Here is a 15,116-nt window from a genome sequence, read left to right as displayed (position 1 = left end):
TTGGTACAGCGTTTATCTCTGGTACAAGGGATCTCTGACTCGATCCCCGGCCAAGTAAGTTTGTGGTGGACACCATCCTGTCCGTGGGTTTTCTCGGGGGTACTCACGTTTCCTCCCACATTTCATTCCACCAATTCTTCCATCATCACTCACTTGCCTTAGTCATCCGTTTCTCATAGCCTAAACGGCATAATCGTGTGACGTTGAACTGTAAGAGTATTTTGTATCGCTTATTAAAACTACAGAACCCGTCACCTTTGGAAGGAAAATGACAACGTTTACAATATAGTGAAAATCACTCTGCGTTACGCTATTTTTTGACGCATACGCTTTGCCTAAGTTAAGGGGTAGCACGTTCTGAAGTTACGAGTCGAAGTTATAAGAGGTAATCTTGTATTTGTTATTTGAGAGAAGTCGTACAGTATTCCGTTTCATTTCACGTCTTAAGGTGGATCACCATCCGGAAGTCAGTGCATATTTTAGCTCATTACCTTAACTACTGAGCAATCAAACATTATATATTATAAATATTGTACTATAAGATAGAGTAATGTTTCAGCTACAACACAAGAAACTTATTCATTTGGTTGTGTCTTCTGGTATCAAAAAAGGTAACAAATAAAAAAAAAAGATTTAATTCGTTTTACAATGAGCACACAAGATGGCACTTGCTGTTAGATCTCACTAGAACTATTCAGTTTTATGAAATGTTTATTTGTATGTGTAAAGTATTTTAAGGTAACGATCTTATTACGAAATAGATATATTGTTTGACCATTTTTCGTGTTATGTTTCACATTTTATTTAAATATTAATTTACATTTAAGGAAATAGATTTTGAGAAGAAACTTGCGCAGAACGCCATAATGCGTTGTTGCCAAATTTCTATGTTTAATTCCTGGATTCGAGAAGCGGAACTTAGCTGTGAATTGCGGTAAGGGTCGAAAAATAATTTCTCCAGTAAATATCCAAGCAGAATTCCATGATTACTCCCTTTATTATCTGGCACCAGTAATCACTCGACACTACTTGGCAACGCCGCACTATTCAAGCAGCGTTTAGTATAGCACCGAGAACACCTAGATTTCTTTAATTAATTTCACCCCGCAATGTTACCATCCTCAAAGTACTTTTGGCCAGCTATAGCCATGGTTTTCAGCAGACATACGTCGCTTCACAGAGAGGATCATCGACAGGAGATGGCCATTCGAGATTGTTATCAGGTACTGTATAGATATTTTTCCTTCTGACGCAATTCCTCCTTTTTTTAAAAAACAAAAGGTGTTGTATATTATTTCGTAAAGCAACACAGATCCAGACTCAATATCTTTTGCTCTAAACTATATTGGTGAAAATCCTGGGATGTATTTGTGAGTTCTAAATCCCCAATTCTTAACGCGTTTTTCTAAGCTACAAAGGCTGACATCTCTATTAATCGCTGCCGTATTAACTGTAATCTACTAATTGTATTTCAATGATCCTTGGATAAATATATAGCCTAGGGCAGTTCTTCTCAACATGTTCAGTTTTGCATACACAACTAAAGGAAATTAAACTTCACAGGATCCAGAAGTGTAACGATAATTTAGGAATAATCAAAATATTGCGATCTTAGCCATAGTTTTTGCGTCGAGGGCCACAAAATTTTTGAACGGCCCCTAAATCGGGTTTTGGTATTTTCTATGGAATTAGCACATCATACTGAGTTTGGGCTTGGCCACACTATATGTAGTTCTCCAGATATATTTATATATAATTGCCTGAAATACAAATAATTTTCGTGTTCCTCCTAAGACTAAACAATCAAACATGTTTAATCTCAGGTAATGAGTTTCATTAAAAAAACAATTAGTGGTTAAAGTAAGGGGCAATTCTAAAAGTTCATCAAGTCTCTGCCTGTACCTGCTTTTGAGTTGACTCGAGGAACACAATTATTGTTTCATCTAATCATATAGAAGAGTGGCATGATCATTTAATAAAAAGCATTAATGTAGAACACCTGGATGCGTATGCAACCAACATTACTTAGCTTAAATTTTGGTCACATAAGCAAAAGGCTGCGATAGACACTTAAGATTTTATTAGGATCATGCGATGTGAGACTGACAATTCTGTGTTATTCCTACGATCGTATGTCCATTACGCCACATGGTAACTCTTGAACGGATCCGTTATCTTCCCGCGATTTCGTTAATGGAGTAAATTCGTTAGCGCTTTAACGGATAACGGCGACTTTAACGGTGGTTATTTGTATCCCATTTCGCATACAAATAAGCGAAGTTTCCAATTCAGTTTTTAGGATCAGATAACTTTTCCGATTATCTCTACCGAATACATTAATAGAGAGAATCCGTTAACATCGTAACGGGTGACGGTGACTAACGGATGGAAATAATTAGCGTGATCCTGCTTACTGCCATTACCAGAGTTGATTACAATATAAATGTACACACCAAGCTTTATTTTAATAAGTCAGGCAATCTCTAAGAAAGATATATTAAAATATTTTCTTTCAGGATGAGGTGAATTCATTCCTTTGTACTTGTATTGATCTCAAATGATAAAGAGACTGTTGGCAAACCTTAATGAAAGTTCACGCCAACTTTAAAGAAAATCGGGCAATTTTATTCCTTCATTCGACTTCTGTTTATACAGGGTGTTTCAAAACAACATCGACAACGTTTGGGAGGTGATTCCTGACACCAAGATAAGAAAATGTATAGGCCAACCTGGGTGCACAAGTGCTTCCTTTCGGAGTTAAAGGCTACCGAAAACATGAAAAAAAACTTTAAAGGTGTATAGCTCCAAAACTATACGACTTACCGTAGTCGGGTCAAGAGTTCACTTAGGAGTCAAGAGTTCACTGTGCCCTATCGAAAAATCTATGTTTCAGAATCCTAATGTATTCACACAACAATTTTTTATAGAGGGAGTTTCGCTACAGGCGTATAATTTAAAGTACTCACCAATTACCTCTATAAAAATTGTTGTAGTAGTACCGCAGGACTCTGAAAGGTATATTTACATAGGGCACATACTAGTTCCTAAGTAAAGTCTTGACCCGACTACGGTAGGTCCCATAGTATAGGAGCTGTGGACGTTTAGTCATTTGTTCATTTTGTCATGTTTTCGGGAACCTATAACCCCGAAAGGAAGCATTTGTGCACCCAGGTTGGTCTCTACTTTTGTCTTATCTTGGTCTTATCTTGTCGGTGTTGTTTTGAAACACCCTGTATAAAAAATAAAGCACATTGACAGTATATATCCTACAAGTTCAACCCATCTGATTTGGATCAAACTTTGCATAACAGTAGACTTTGAGCTTCTGTAAAAGGTTGTAAAATATCTTGGTATGCGAGCTTGTGGTTCCTAGGTTATACGTAACGTTGTAATCAAACGAAGAACTCATTTTTACGCCTATATGTAAGCTGAGAAAAATCCCTTAACCGGACAGTGGTATATACGGAATCCTTACGTTTACTATGGAAATCTGTACGGAGCATACGTTATTCATATGCTACATACGTATTGCCCTTTGTCCACTTAGGATGTGACATCACACCGCTGCAGGATGCCTCACATCTAAAATAGTCTTCCGTATATTACATACGTCAGTTGTATGTTACATACGTCCATCTGTACGTGAGATCCTGACCGTCTATATACAGTTCTTTCGATCGTACGTAAAGTACGTATAAAATACACTTTTTCAATGTTATACGTTTGCTGGACGATAAGTCCAAAAGTTACAGGATTTACGCATACAACCTACGTTGTTACATACACCACATACTTTTTCTCTCAGTGTATCTTCAGAGTTTAATATTCTCCCATTTGGAATCTAATCAAGCATCCGGTGGAGCAAAGTATACGTGCTGGAAGCTAGGCTGACGAGAAATTCTTGCGTCTGTTCAGTTCGAAGCTCAATATATAGTATAAATCTTAGTTAAGTCCATTCTCAAAGCAAAAATTTTACGAGGAATTAATGAATGTGTAATTTGTTTTGAACGCGGCCAGAGCGTTCACCACTTTCAAGATAAATCACCACTGCAAGCATCACAATCATTAAAAGAAGCACTCAACAAATAGGTTAATCATGTTGGGCCTTAATATTAAGATTTTTTTTTAATTTTCAAAAAAAAACCTTATAAAACAACCATAAACGATAATCAAATTGTTTTCAGCTGAACAAACAAACAAACAATGAATGTTAAATTTCTTCGAGAGAAATGCGATATATCACAGAATTGACAAGAGTAAAGTTCGCCCATAACTCTTTTCAGCTTTGACATATCCATTTCGATAACCATTCTCTGTTTCGCTTCCTACTACCCTGGTTCAGCGATAAAATAGATATTCCATTGTTGTTCCTTTAGGGACCTGCCAAATCCATACATATGTTAAATTGTGGCAGCAGCAGATATATGTATGTCTTCTTTTGGTAGGATATTAATTACAGTTTATAATTACACTATCACAGTGTAATATTCTATAACATTTTATTATAGTCAGCACTTTTATTAGCTCAGGTTTATAATTTTCTTTTCATCTATATATAAACCTGAGCTAATAAAATATTACACTGTGATAGCTCATTATTTTATTAGCTCAGGTTTATATATAGATGAAATAATGAGCTATCACAGTGTAATATTTTATTAGCTCAGGTTTATATATAGATGATAAATTTTTATTTATTGAAATAATTAAAATAAATTTGGCTCTTTACATGAGAAGATAATTGAATTACATGTTCTGATTGACATGAGAAGAAAATCAGAGAGGGTTATAGTCAATAGTTGCACTCAGAACATGTAATTCAGTTATCTTCTCATGTAAAGAGCCAAATTTATTCTAATTATTTCAATAAATAAAAATTGCTGACGTAGACCTGCAATTGCACTTTTAGTTACAACGATATATTATCACTAGAACTGGTGGAGAATATCCTATTGGGGTTTTCCCGGGGTTTTCCCGTTTGCTCTCTGATTTTCATTTTATCAATTCCTTTTTTAATTGGGGGCCTCGGTGGCTCAATGGTAGAGCGTTCACCTCTGGTGCTTGGGGTTTCGGGTTCAAACCCTGCTCCCGGCAAGTGAACTTTGTGGTGGACAAACACCGTGTACGGGGGATTACTCGGGGTTCTCCCACTTTCTTCATTCCACCATTTCATTCATTTCTCATCTTCACCGTCTCCTTTAGCTTAGCCGGCATAACCGTGGGACGTAAAACTCAAAGATTTCATTTCGTTTTTTCCTTTCATAATTGTTCATTCTCATTAAGAGATACAAAAATGCTTACTTTTTCAGAGACGCAGCTTTTCTCATAGCCATTTTTTTTCTGGTTAGAAAAATAATGGAAATGTTTCACCTTTTTTTTAGCTTTTTATGACTTCCTTGTTCAAGTACCACTTTTATTTTCCTGTAGTGGATTTTTAACTAACTAACTCTGTGGCCTATGAAACCCGGAGGTTCAATGCTACGCTTACAGAGCTCTGTATTGACTCCACTGACTTAGATGTTACATCATGCGCTTACAGGATGTCTAACATCTTACAATCTTCTGTATATTACATGACCGAGCGAAGTAGCTCAAGTGGTAGAGCGTTGGCTTCGCATTCGGGAGATCGTGGGTTCGAATCCCACTGCCGACCATCCTGACTGAGGATTTTCAGGGTTTCCTTCACTCCTACCAGGCAAATGCCGGGATGGTACCTACTAAACAGGTCCTGGGCGATACCTTCCCAAATCCTTTCCATTGTTATTATTGTTGTTAGATATCCAGTGTAATATGGCCTCTGAGCTGTATCTGGTGATTGTTAAATAAATAAATAAATAAATGCGTTTTCTTATGTTACATACGTCTATCTGTATGTGAGATCTTGACCACCTATATACAGTGCTTTCATGCGTACGGAAAGTGCGTTTATTTAGAACACTTATACGAAAAGGACGTATAAAATATACTTTTTCAGTTATACGTTTGTTATACGTTAAATCCAAAAACCTACGCGATTTTTACATGTAACCTACGTTTTTATCTACGCCACGTACGTTTTTTGCCCCTCAGTGTACAAGTCGTATTTCATGTCCCTAGACCAGTTAAAGAATAACCTATGTTTATTGTCTCGTGTTCCTAGACCAATTAAAGAATGAGCTTTGCGCGTTCTTTCTTGTCCCTAGACCGATTAAAAGAACGTGCTATTAACGTTTGAAAATAACCCTACGAATATTGGATTTCATTCAAGAGAATTGCTTGGTCTTAAAAGGGTTTCTTTTCCAAGTCTAGTGATAGCACTCACGCTTTTGCTGCATGTGGTCCCGATCGATTATCGGAGGGAAACATTGAAATTTGAATTCACTACAGTGGTTCGAAGTCCACCTTAAATGGTATGTCCTCGTCTCAAATAGCCTCGGTGCTAAAAAGGAACGCTGAGCTCAAACAAAAAAATAACGTAATTTCTGCTATGGTTTCTCTAATGAAGTATTAATTCGTTAAGAGGGATAACTTCATGCACGTGCAATTTTTTATGGAGTTTGCGGTTTACCAAATTTTATATATTTACCATATGTGTCTGTGAGTCAATTCGTGCTGGAGACCAAAAATGAAACCGGAAGTGATAGAAATCAAACATTTCCAGGTTTAACGTTGATCACTGATAGAAATCAATCATTTATAGTTTCAACGTTGATCACTGCTAGAAATTAACCATTTATAGTTTTAACGTTGATCACTGGTAGAAATCAACCACATAGCTTTTAACATTGATCACTGGTATAAATCAACCATTTATAGTTTCAACGTTGATTATCGATAGAAATCAACCATTTAAAGTTTTAACGTTGATCACTGGCACATATCAACCATTTATAGTTTTAACGTTGATCACTGGTAGAAATCAATCATTTATAGTTTTTAACATTGATTACTGATAGAAATCAACCATTTAAAGTTTTAACGTTGATCACTGGCACATATTAACCATTTATAGTTTTTAACGTTGATCACTGATAGAAATCAATCGTTTATAGTTTTAACGTTGATCACTGCTAGAAATTAACCATTTATAGTTTTTAACATTGGTCACTGGTAGTAATCAACCATTTAAAGTTTTAACGTTGATCACTGGCACATATCAACCATTTATAGTTTTTAACGTTGATCACTGATAAAAATCAATCGTTTATGGTTTTAAGTTAGATCACTGCTAGAAATTAACCATTCATAGTTTTAACGTTGATCACTGGTAGAAATCAACCACATATAGTTTTTAACATTGAGCACTGATAGAAATCAATCATTTATAGTTTTTAACATTGGTCACTGGTAGTAAACAACCATTTAAAGTTTTCACGTTGATCACTGGTACATATCAACCATTTATATTTTTTAACGTTGCTTACTGATAGAAATCAACCATTTAAAGTTTTAACGTTGATCACTGGTACATATCAACCATTTATATTTTTAACGTTGATTACTGATAGAAATCAACCATTTAAAGTTTTAGCGTTCATTCTATTCGTTAATCATTCTGGTTCTATTCGTTAATCTTTATAGATCGAAAATGATAATAGATAGTTAGAAGCGGTTTCCTGCAATCGATATAGCGTCCCAAGAATACATTGAATCTCCGTCGTTTACTTTTTGCTTAAACCGGAAGTGATAGAAATCCACTCCAAATTCCGGTTTTAATATTGATTTACTTAGTGAAAAAATTGTAACAGATAGGGTGAAACGGTTTCGTTCAATCAATTAAGTAGTATGGTGGCTTAGTGGTAGAGTGCTTACCTCTGGTGAGTAGGGTTCCTGGTTCGATCCCCGGCAAAGTAATTTTTTGGTGTACAATATGGCGTCCATGGGTTTTCTCGGAATTTACTCCCGTTTCCTACCACTTTTTTATTCCACCAGTTATTCAATCACCACACTGAGAAAAGTCCGGACAACGGTATATTGTACAAATATACGGAATTCTTATGTTTACTACGGAAATCTGTACGGAGAATATATTATTCATAGCTAATACATACGTACTACCTCTTTCCCGCTTAGATATTACATCATGCCGCTGCAGAGTGTCTAACATCTAACAGTCTTCCAAATATTACATGCGTATACTTATGTTACATACGTCAGCTGTATGTTATATACGTCCATATTTTTATGAGATCCTGACCGCCTATACAAAGTTGTTTCTTTCATGCGGAAAGTACATATAGATGGAGACTTATACGGAAAGTATGTATAAAGCATAGCTTTACAGTTATACGTTTGATGCATTGTGTTACATAAGTCCAAAAATTACAGGATTTACGCATATAACGCACGTTTTTACGTACACCACCTTTTTTTTCTCTGAGCTTTCACTTGCTTCTTTCATTGTCTCCCTTAGCCTAAAGAGCATAATCCGTGGGACGTTACAGGCCCCTATCCAGGGGGTCTAGGGGCCGCCCCCCTAAATGTTCGCTGCCCCCACTAAAATTTTCACGGTAAGCTTGCAAATGTATTATAATATGGTGATGAACTATAATATGGTTGGATTGAGCCCCCCTAACTTCGGCCGGGCTCCTCCTACATTTTTGGGCTGGCTACCGGCCTGGGACGTTAAACTGAAAAATTTCATTCCAAGTAATTAAGCGTCCCAAGTATATATTCCATCTGCACTCTAATATTCCGACTAGATTCTATATGTTAATATGTTTCACTATGTTTCCACATGAGATGGCTACTCTGCATATTTTTTTCCGTTTTTGTGTCGACTGTTTGGTTAAAGAGGAGCTCTCAGCGCCATGATGTGGAGACTAAGAGAAGTTTATTGGTTGATGTGAAGTCGTTACCTTGGTAACCGCATCCGACAAACGGGCGGAGTCTCTAAAATGAATTTTGCATTGGCAGACCTCGTACAGCACCTTGCATTTGGCCAATGATTGCCTCCTTCTCTCTCTCTCTCTCTCTCTCTCTCTCTCTCTCTCTCTCTCTCTCTCCAAATGCAATGACTCATTCTCCCGAGAGGAGACAATGTATTAATATGTAAATGTGGCGGGGATTCTCTATCAGAATAGAAACTGAGAATTAAAACCATCAAAAAGTAATTTGCGGCCAACGAAAACAGATGTCATATGGTTTCTGCGGTAAAAATTGGCTGTAATTTTAGTGTCTCGTGTTCATATCCGGATGGTTAGGGTTTTACTATTGTTCTATGCAAAGCAGGATGAGACGGTAGTATCGATGCTTTAAAATTAGGTGTTCCTGACGCAGATTCTTTTGTTCGCTTAATAGTTGAACCTTTCATGAAATTGGTAGAATATTGTTACCCTAAATTGCTGCAAAAAAACAAAAAGAAAAAAAACTAGTAAACCACCTCTTCCTAGAAAAAAGATTCATACTGTGTTACACGGTTGTTAATTAAATATTGTTTTATGAAATACGATCCAAATTATTAAACCCATTTCTGGATAAGTGGCCCCGCGTAGCGTAGTCGCTAACGGTCTCGCCTTCGGTGCGAGTGGTTCAGGGTTCGATTCCCGGTGGGGTCACTCGGTCGAAAAAGTGTCCAACGCTTTTACAGGACAGCCACCCTGAATGAGGTTTTCCTGGGTTTTCCTCGTTCACACCAGGCAAATGCCGGGGTGGTACCTAACTTATAGGTGCCAGGCCGCTTCCTTCCTTCCGCATTGCTTTCTTCCTTCTTTTTCCCCGGATACTGTTCTCGCCGAGGGACGTCATCCCTCAAAACGTGACAGGCTAAATGGCCTTAGACACCGAAAACCCAGAAATCTAAAATTCTAAATCCGAAATCCATTTCTGGATAAATTCCCAAAATTTTGACTTTCACCCTCCAGTAAACTATACCGTTAATTTGGTGATATTAAATAAGTTCGAAAACTCGTTATGGAAAATCTTCTATAAACTTTCTTTAAAAATTAGTCAGAATCTGTTTAACGGCATGGACTCGAGGTGACTGTGTATACATGGGAACAAACAGACGGACGGTCGTCCAAAATATATACATGGTGGTAGGTAATTCCACCGACAAACTTTGGGAGGTGTTTCCTTATATGAAATGAAAGAAAAAAGTTCTTATAAACAGGTCGAAAAACGTCTCATTTCAGAGTTATGAACGGCCGAAAATTCGAAACGCCCTGCCTTAGAAACTGTAGGACCTATAACAAGCAGTTTAAGGAATTACACAGGAACTAGTATGCGAACTATCTAAATATCCACGTTTTACCATCCTCCGTTATCGGTGAAACGAACGCGTTATTAGTACTTAAAGGAGTATCCCTATACCTCAATTTCCTTTTTACAGTTCTTTTCGCCGATAACGGAGGATGGTAAATCATGGATATTTAGATAGTTCGCATACAAGTTCCTTTGTAATTCCTTAAACCGCTTGGGATCGGTCCTATAGTTTCTAAGGCAGAGCGTTTCGAAACGTGAATTTTCGGCGGTTCATAACTCTGAAAGGAGACGTTCTTCGTCCCATGTTTATTAAAACTTTTTTCTTTCATTTCATATAAGGAAACACCTCCCAAAGTTTGTCGGTCGAGTTACCTACCATCCTATATAATATTATTTTCGGCATTTAGGGTTAGTGAAGCAAAAATGAAATGAAATCTTACAATTTAACGTCCAACCACTATGCCCTTAAGACTAAGGTGGACGGATGAAAATGTGGGAGACTTGAAAGACTTGGTCGAATGAGAATGTGGGAGTAAAGGAGAGTAGCCAGAGAAAACCCACGGACAGGATGTTGTCCACTACAAACTTGGCTGGGAATCGGACTACAGATCCCATACATCAGAGACAAGCATTCTACCACTGAGCCACCGTGCCTCCGAAACGAGTGAATCTGTTAAAATCTTTTTTTTTTTTTTTTTTTTTTTTTTTTACGATTAACATTCTTTTCCTTCTATCATCTCTTGAAAGTAAAAAGAAACTTACGCGGTTCATTTCTTCTCTTACTCTGCACTATAAGTTTATAACTATTGTGAATACAGTAGAACCAGTCTTGTCCGTCCTCGGCTGGTGCACCACTCCGCTTGATCCGACTGTGCTCGAGCCGAACTTGTCCCGACTCGTCAGTGACTCACGAGATCCATTGCCGATGCATTGTCCTCGTAGAATTGTTGTTTACTGTAAGTTTTACGTCCCACGATTACGCCGGCTAGGCTAAAGGAGACGGTGAAGATGAGAATTGAATGAAAGATGGTGGAATAAGAAAGTGAGAGGAAACGGGAGAACCCACATTGGCCACCACAAACTCCACACTGTGCGAGCTGGGATCGAACCAGGGACCCTAAGCACCAGAGGTGAACGCTCTACCACTGAGCCACCGCGCCCCCTGTTCTTTACTTGCTGTTGAATTGATTTTGAGTTTAAAGTCCCTTTTCAGCAGCGAGGCTATATGAGACGTGGACCTACTGATTAACGTGGAATCCGAACCACATGAGCTTCGGCCGGGAGTCGAACCCGGGTCTCCCGCGCCAAAGGCGCGTACGCTAACCGCTTAGCCACGAAGGAGCTCTTGTTTACTTGCTGTTACTGCATATCCGTATTAGTGCTCCATTATCTCTTGTATCGTTTCTTTCGTTGTGCATGTTTTCTGTACTGTACTGTGCAGGTTTTAGAGCTTCTTGTTCGTTTGTTTTTACTGTAGAGAACAATACAGTCATTTTTGACTTCAGAGGTTGTTTATTTTACTGTAAATCCATATTTTTTTCTGATAATCCGACCTTTTTCGCGTTTCGACCATAACCCCAGTCCCAAAGATGACGGATTAGAGTTTTTCTTCTGTACTTGTCATTAGTAAAGTGTGGCTATATTCTTAATTAATCACTTCTGTAATAAACCCGCTGTGAACTCAACATAGTGCTACAGCGTAAATTAGATTTTAAGTTGAGACTGGTTCTAAGGGCTAATAAGTGTCACAAGTGGTTCTTATGGGTAAATACTTCTTTAACATCTTCCTTTTCCAAAAAATGAAAAGAGAGAAAAAAAAAACAGATTTCTCAACATCTTTTTTTTTCCTTCTCGTTCTCAGTGTAGTTATTCACTGTGCTTCCATCTAGCGGAAACCGAAGTGAATTAAAGGGAGTCGGTTGTTCCGTGGCAGAGAAATCCCCCAACGAAATGAATCTTTCTTTCCCGGATTTAAACTTCTGTTTAGAACAGAACATCCTTCTAGCGTCGCTCCTCCCGCCAACTGGCCTGAACCCCTCAACAATCAGTCGTAAGTGGGTCTGAAGTGAATGTATAAAGATGCGGGAAGCGTGTAGAATAAGAGGGGAAGGGTCTGGAGGTATATAAATTGCCGTAGAGGGAGAGCTTAAGTTTTTTTTTTCATTATTTTTCGCAACGGCTTTCGGAGATGCTGTTTCCAGTGGAGTATAGAGACAGGTGAAAGCAAAACACAAAGAAATCAAATGAATCAACATAAGAATAATTGAACAATAATGTTATTAATAATCATCATAGGTATTCTGACATTATTGGCACGTAACTTGCTGCAACTGGCAAACTTCCGTGCTTAACTATCTTCCGCTAACCTCTTCGTCCTCATGTTCGATTTCTCCGTTTTGATATCGACCATCAATTGTAGTCTTCTTCGCCCTCTCCCTTTCTTTCCTACCACCGTACCCTCTAGCACGTCGCTCATGGAACAACTGTTTCTTAGCCAGTGTATCACTCAGTTTTTCTTCCTCTTCTTAATAATATCTAAAATTGTTCTTTTGTCCCCTACCATTTCTAACACCCTGTCATATGTTTTGTACTCGACCCAGCTAATTCTTTCTATTCTTCTCCACACCACCATTTCGGACGCTTCCGAACGTTTTTCGTGATTTTTTTGCGTAATGTCCATGTTTCTGTTCTACACAAAGCATTTTATGAGTCTTTTTCTCAACTCTTTATTCAAAGTCCCACAAAATAGTATTTTCTTCCTGCTAAAGGCTTCTTTCTCCATTCCTATCCTTGCTTTTATTTCACGTTCACACTGCATATCATCACTAATAATACTACTCAGATATCGACGTTTAACAAAAAGAAGTCCGAAGACCATACACATATCAATTGCTTTATCTAATTAAGCTGAGCAAAAGTATGTATATCACTGTTAAAAGTTCATGCTAAGTTTGAGAGAGAATTGATTTTTTTCTGTTGTTAATCTAGGAGTTAATGCTGTATAAAATCCATGCCACCTACCAGGCACGTGGCCAGGATTTCGTAATGGGGTGGGGCGTGACGAAATACTGTGGTTATCACACCAGGAGGGGCTCGATCATTCTAAACTATTTCACTGAAAATATATATTGGTTCGTTTAGCCATGATTTCGTAATGTTGTGGAGGGCATGACATGAAATACTGTGGTTACACACCAGGGGCTCGATCAATCTAAACTATGTTACTGGCAACATAACCTATATTGGTTTGCTAAGACAGTAAAATTAGGATTTTTTTTAGTAAGTATTTTAATAACAAGCTATGGAAAAATCTCGAGTAAAAGAATATTTAAAAAAAAAAGTATTGACAATGATATAATCTTCCGAGGTCATTGGAACTTGGTTCTTCTTGTCTTCTTTCTTCTTTTTCTTATCTTCGTTTAATATCGTCAAGAATAGCAACAAGATATCTTTCGGCAGTAAAGACATCGTATGAAATGGATTAGTGTTGCCGCGAAATTGAAAATTTCTTTAAGGAGTTTAACTGGAATGTATGTTGCCAGGCTCGTATTATTGATGGTTGTGGGTATTTCTTAAATTCTACCTGATCGTCATTTCTAGTCCATAGGATTAGCATACAGCTACATGGAATTCAAATTGCACCGTTACAACAATATCAATTTTCAACTTGACCGCCCTCCGCCCTCGTTTCCTCTACAAAAAGCTCTCATAAGAAAGAGTAACCAAATATTTGCTTGCTGTAGCTTTATATTTTTAACGCTGATTATTCTTTTTCTCGTTTCTTTTTGTTTCATCCTTCCTTAATTTTTTCATTTCTGATTTCGAAGGGGCGTCCGGACGAGAGATGGACAAAATCGGTTTTTATAAAAACCGGAAACCGGTTTCTTGAAAAACCGACATTTTGTTGGAGATAAGAATGTAAGAATGTAAGAGTATAAGGGGATAAGAATGTAAGAGTGTAATGAGATAAAAATGTAGTTCATGAATCTAAATTGCATGAGCTCCCGCAGGGAATCGAACCCTGGTCTCTCACGCTATTGGCGCGTATGCTAACCTCTTAGCCACGAAGGAGCTCATACATAAAATGAGTGACAAGATAATTTTGCTATTTAGTAATAAATAATGTGGGTTTCAAACAGCGAGTGTGGAGTTCCAGTGTATCACCGATTGTTATGGTTGTGCCCATGTATTACTATAGTCTAACATAGTGCAATCTGAGAACCCTTGGAAACAAGAGAGGGACTAAAATCCAAGTTCTGTCTACCTCAAATTCAGATCCGTAGCTAGGGATAACCAGAGTCAGCTAAGCTCTCCCTGCACTACCTTCAGCTTCCTGAAACGTACAGTTTTTGGCTTAGATAAATATATGTTTTAAAATAAGCAGTAAAGAATGTAAAATGAATTGAAGTTGGCCCGTCAAAATTATTTCGGCCCCTCTGTCTTAGTTTTCTGGCTGACGGTCTGTTCAGATTATAACTGAAGTATCACCTACACTATGGTAACCAATGACTCATGCAGGTAGTCCATTTCCAAGAATTTCTCTCCCTGTTGGATGTCCCTACGTAGCACACGACATCCCTAGGACGTCCGATTTTGATCCCAATTATTCCGTATAGTTTTCCGGATTATCGCGACAGTGAGTAGATATCTCATGAACGGCCTCTATAGGACATCTTAAAGGATGTCCACGGGACGTCTCGGATGCTACAGATCCCAGGGAAATCCCACGCTGGACATACCTAGGACCACATTATTCCACGATTTACGAGTGGACATCCCTTTGAGGTCCCGTTGAATATCCCGTTTTCCGGGATATTAGCGGACATCTGTATATGCCGCGGAAGTGCTATGGATGTCCCTGAAGAAAAATTCGGATGATCCCGGGACGTCTGCGGACGTCTGTGTGCTATGTGGACACGCTAAAGAATTCTAGC

This window comes from Thermobia domestica, chromosome 4 (assembly GCF_964235325.1).
Source record: "Thermobia domestica chromosome 4, izTheDome1.hap1.1, whole genome shotgun sequence".
NCBI classification, from domain to species: domain Eukaryota; kingdom Metazoa; phylum Arthropoda; class Insecta; order Zygentoma; family Lepismatidae; genus Thermobia; species Thermobia domestica.
Note: the sequence above shows the minus strand (reverse complement) of the source record.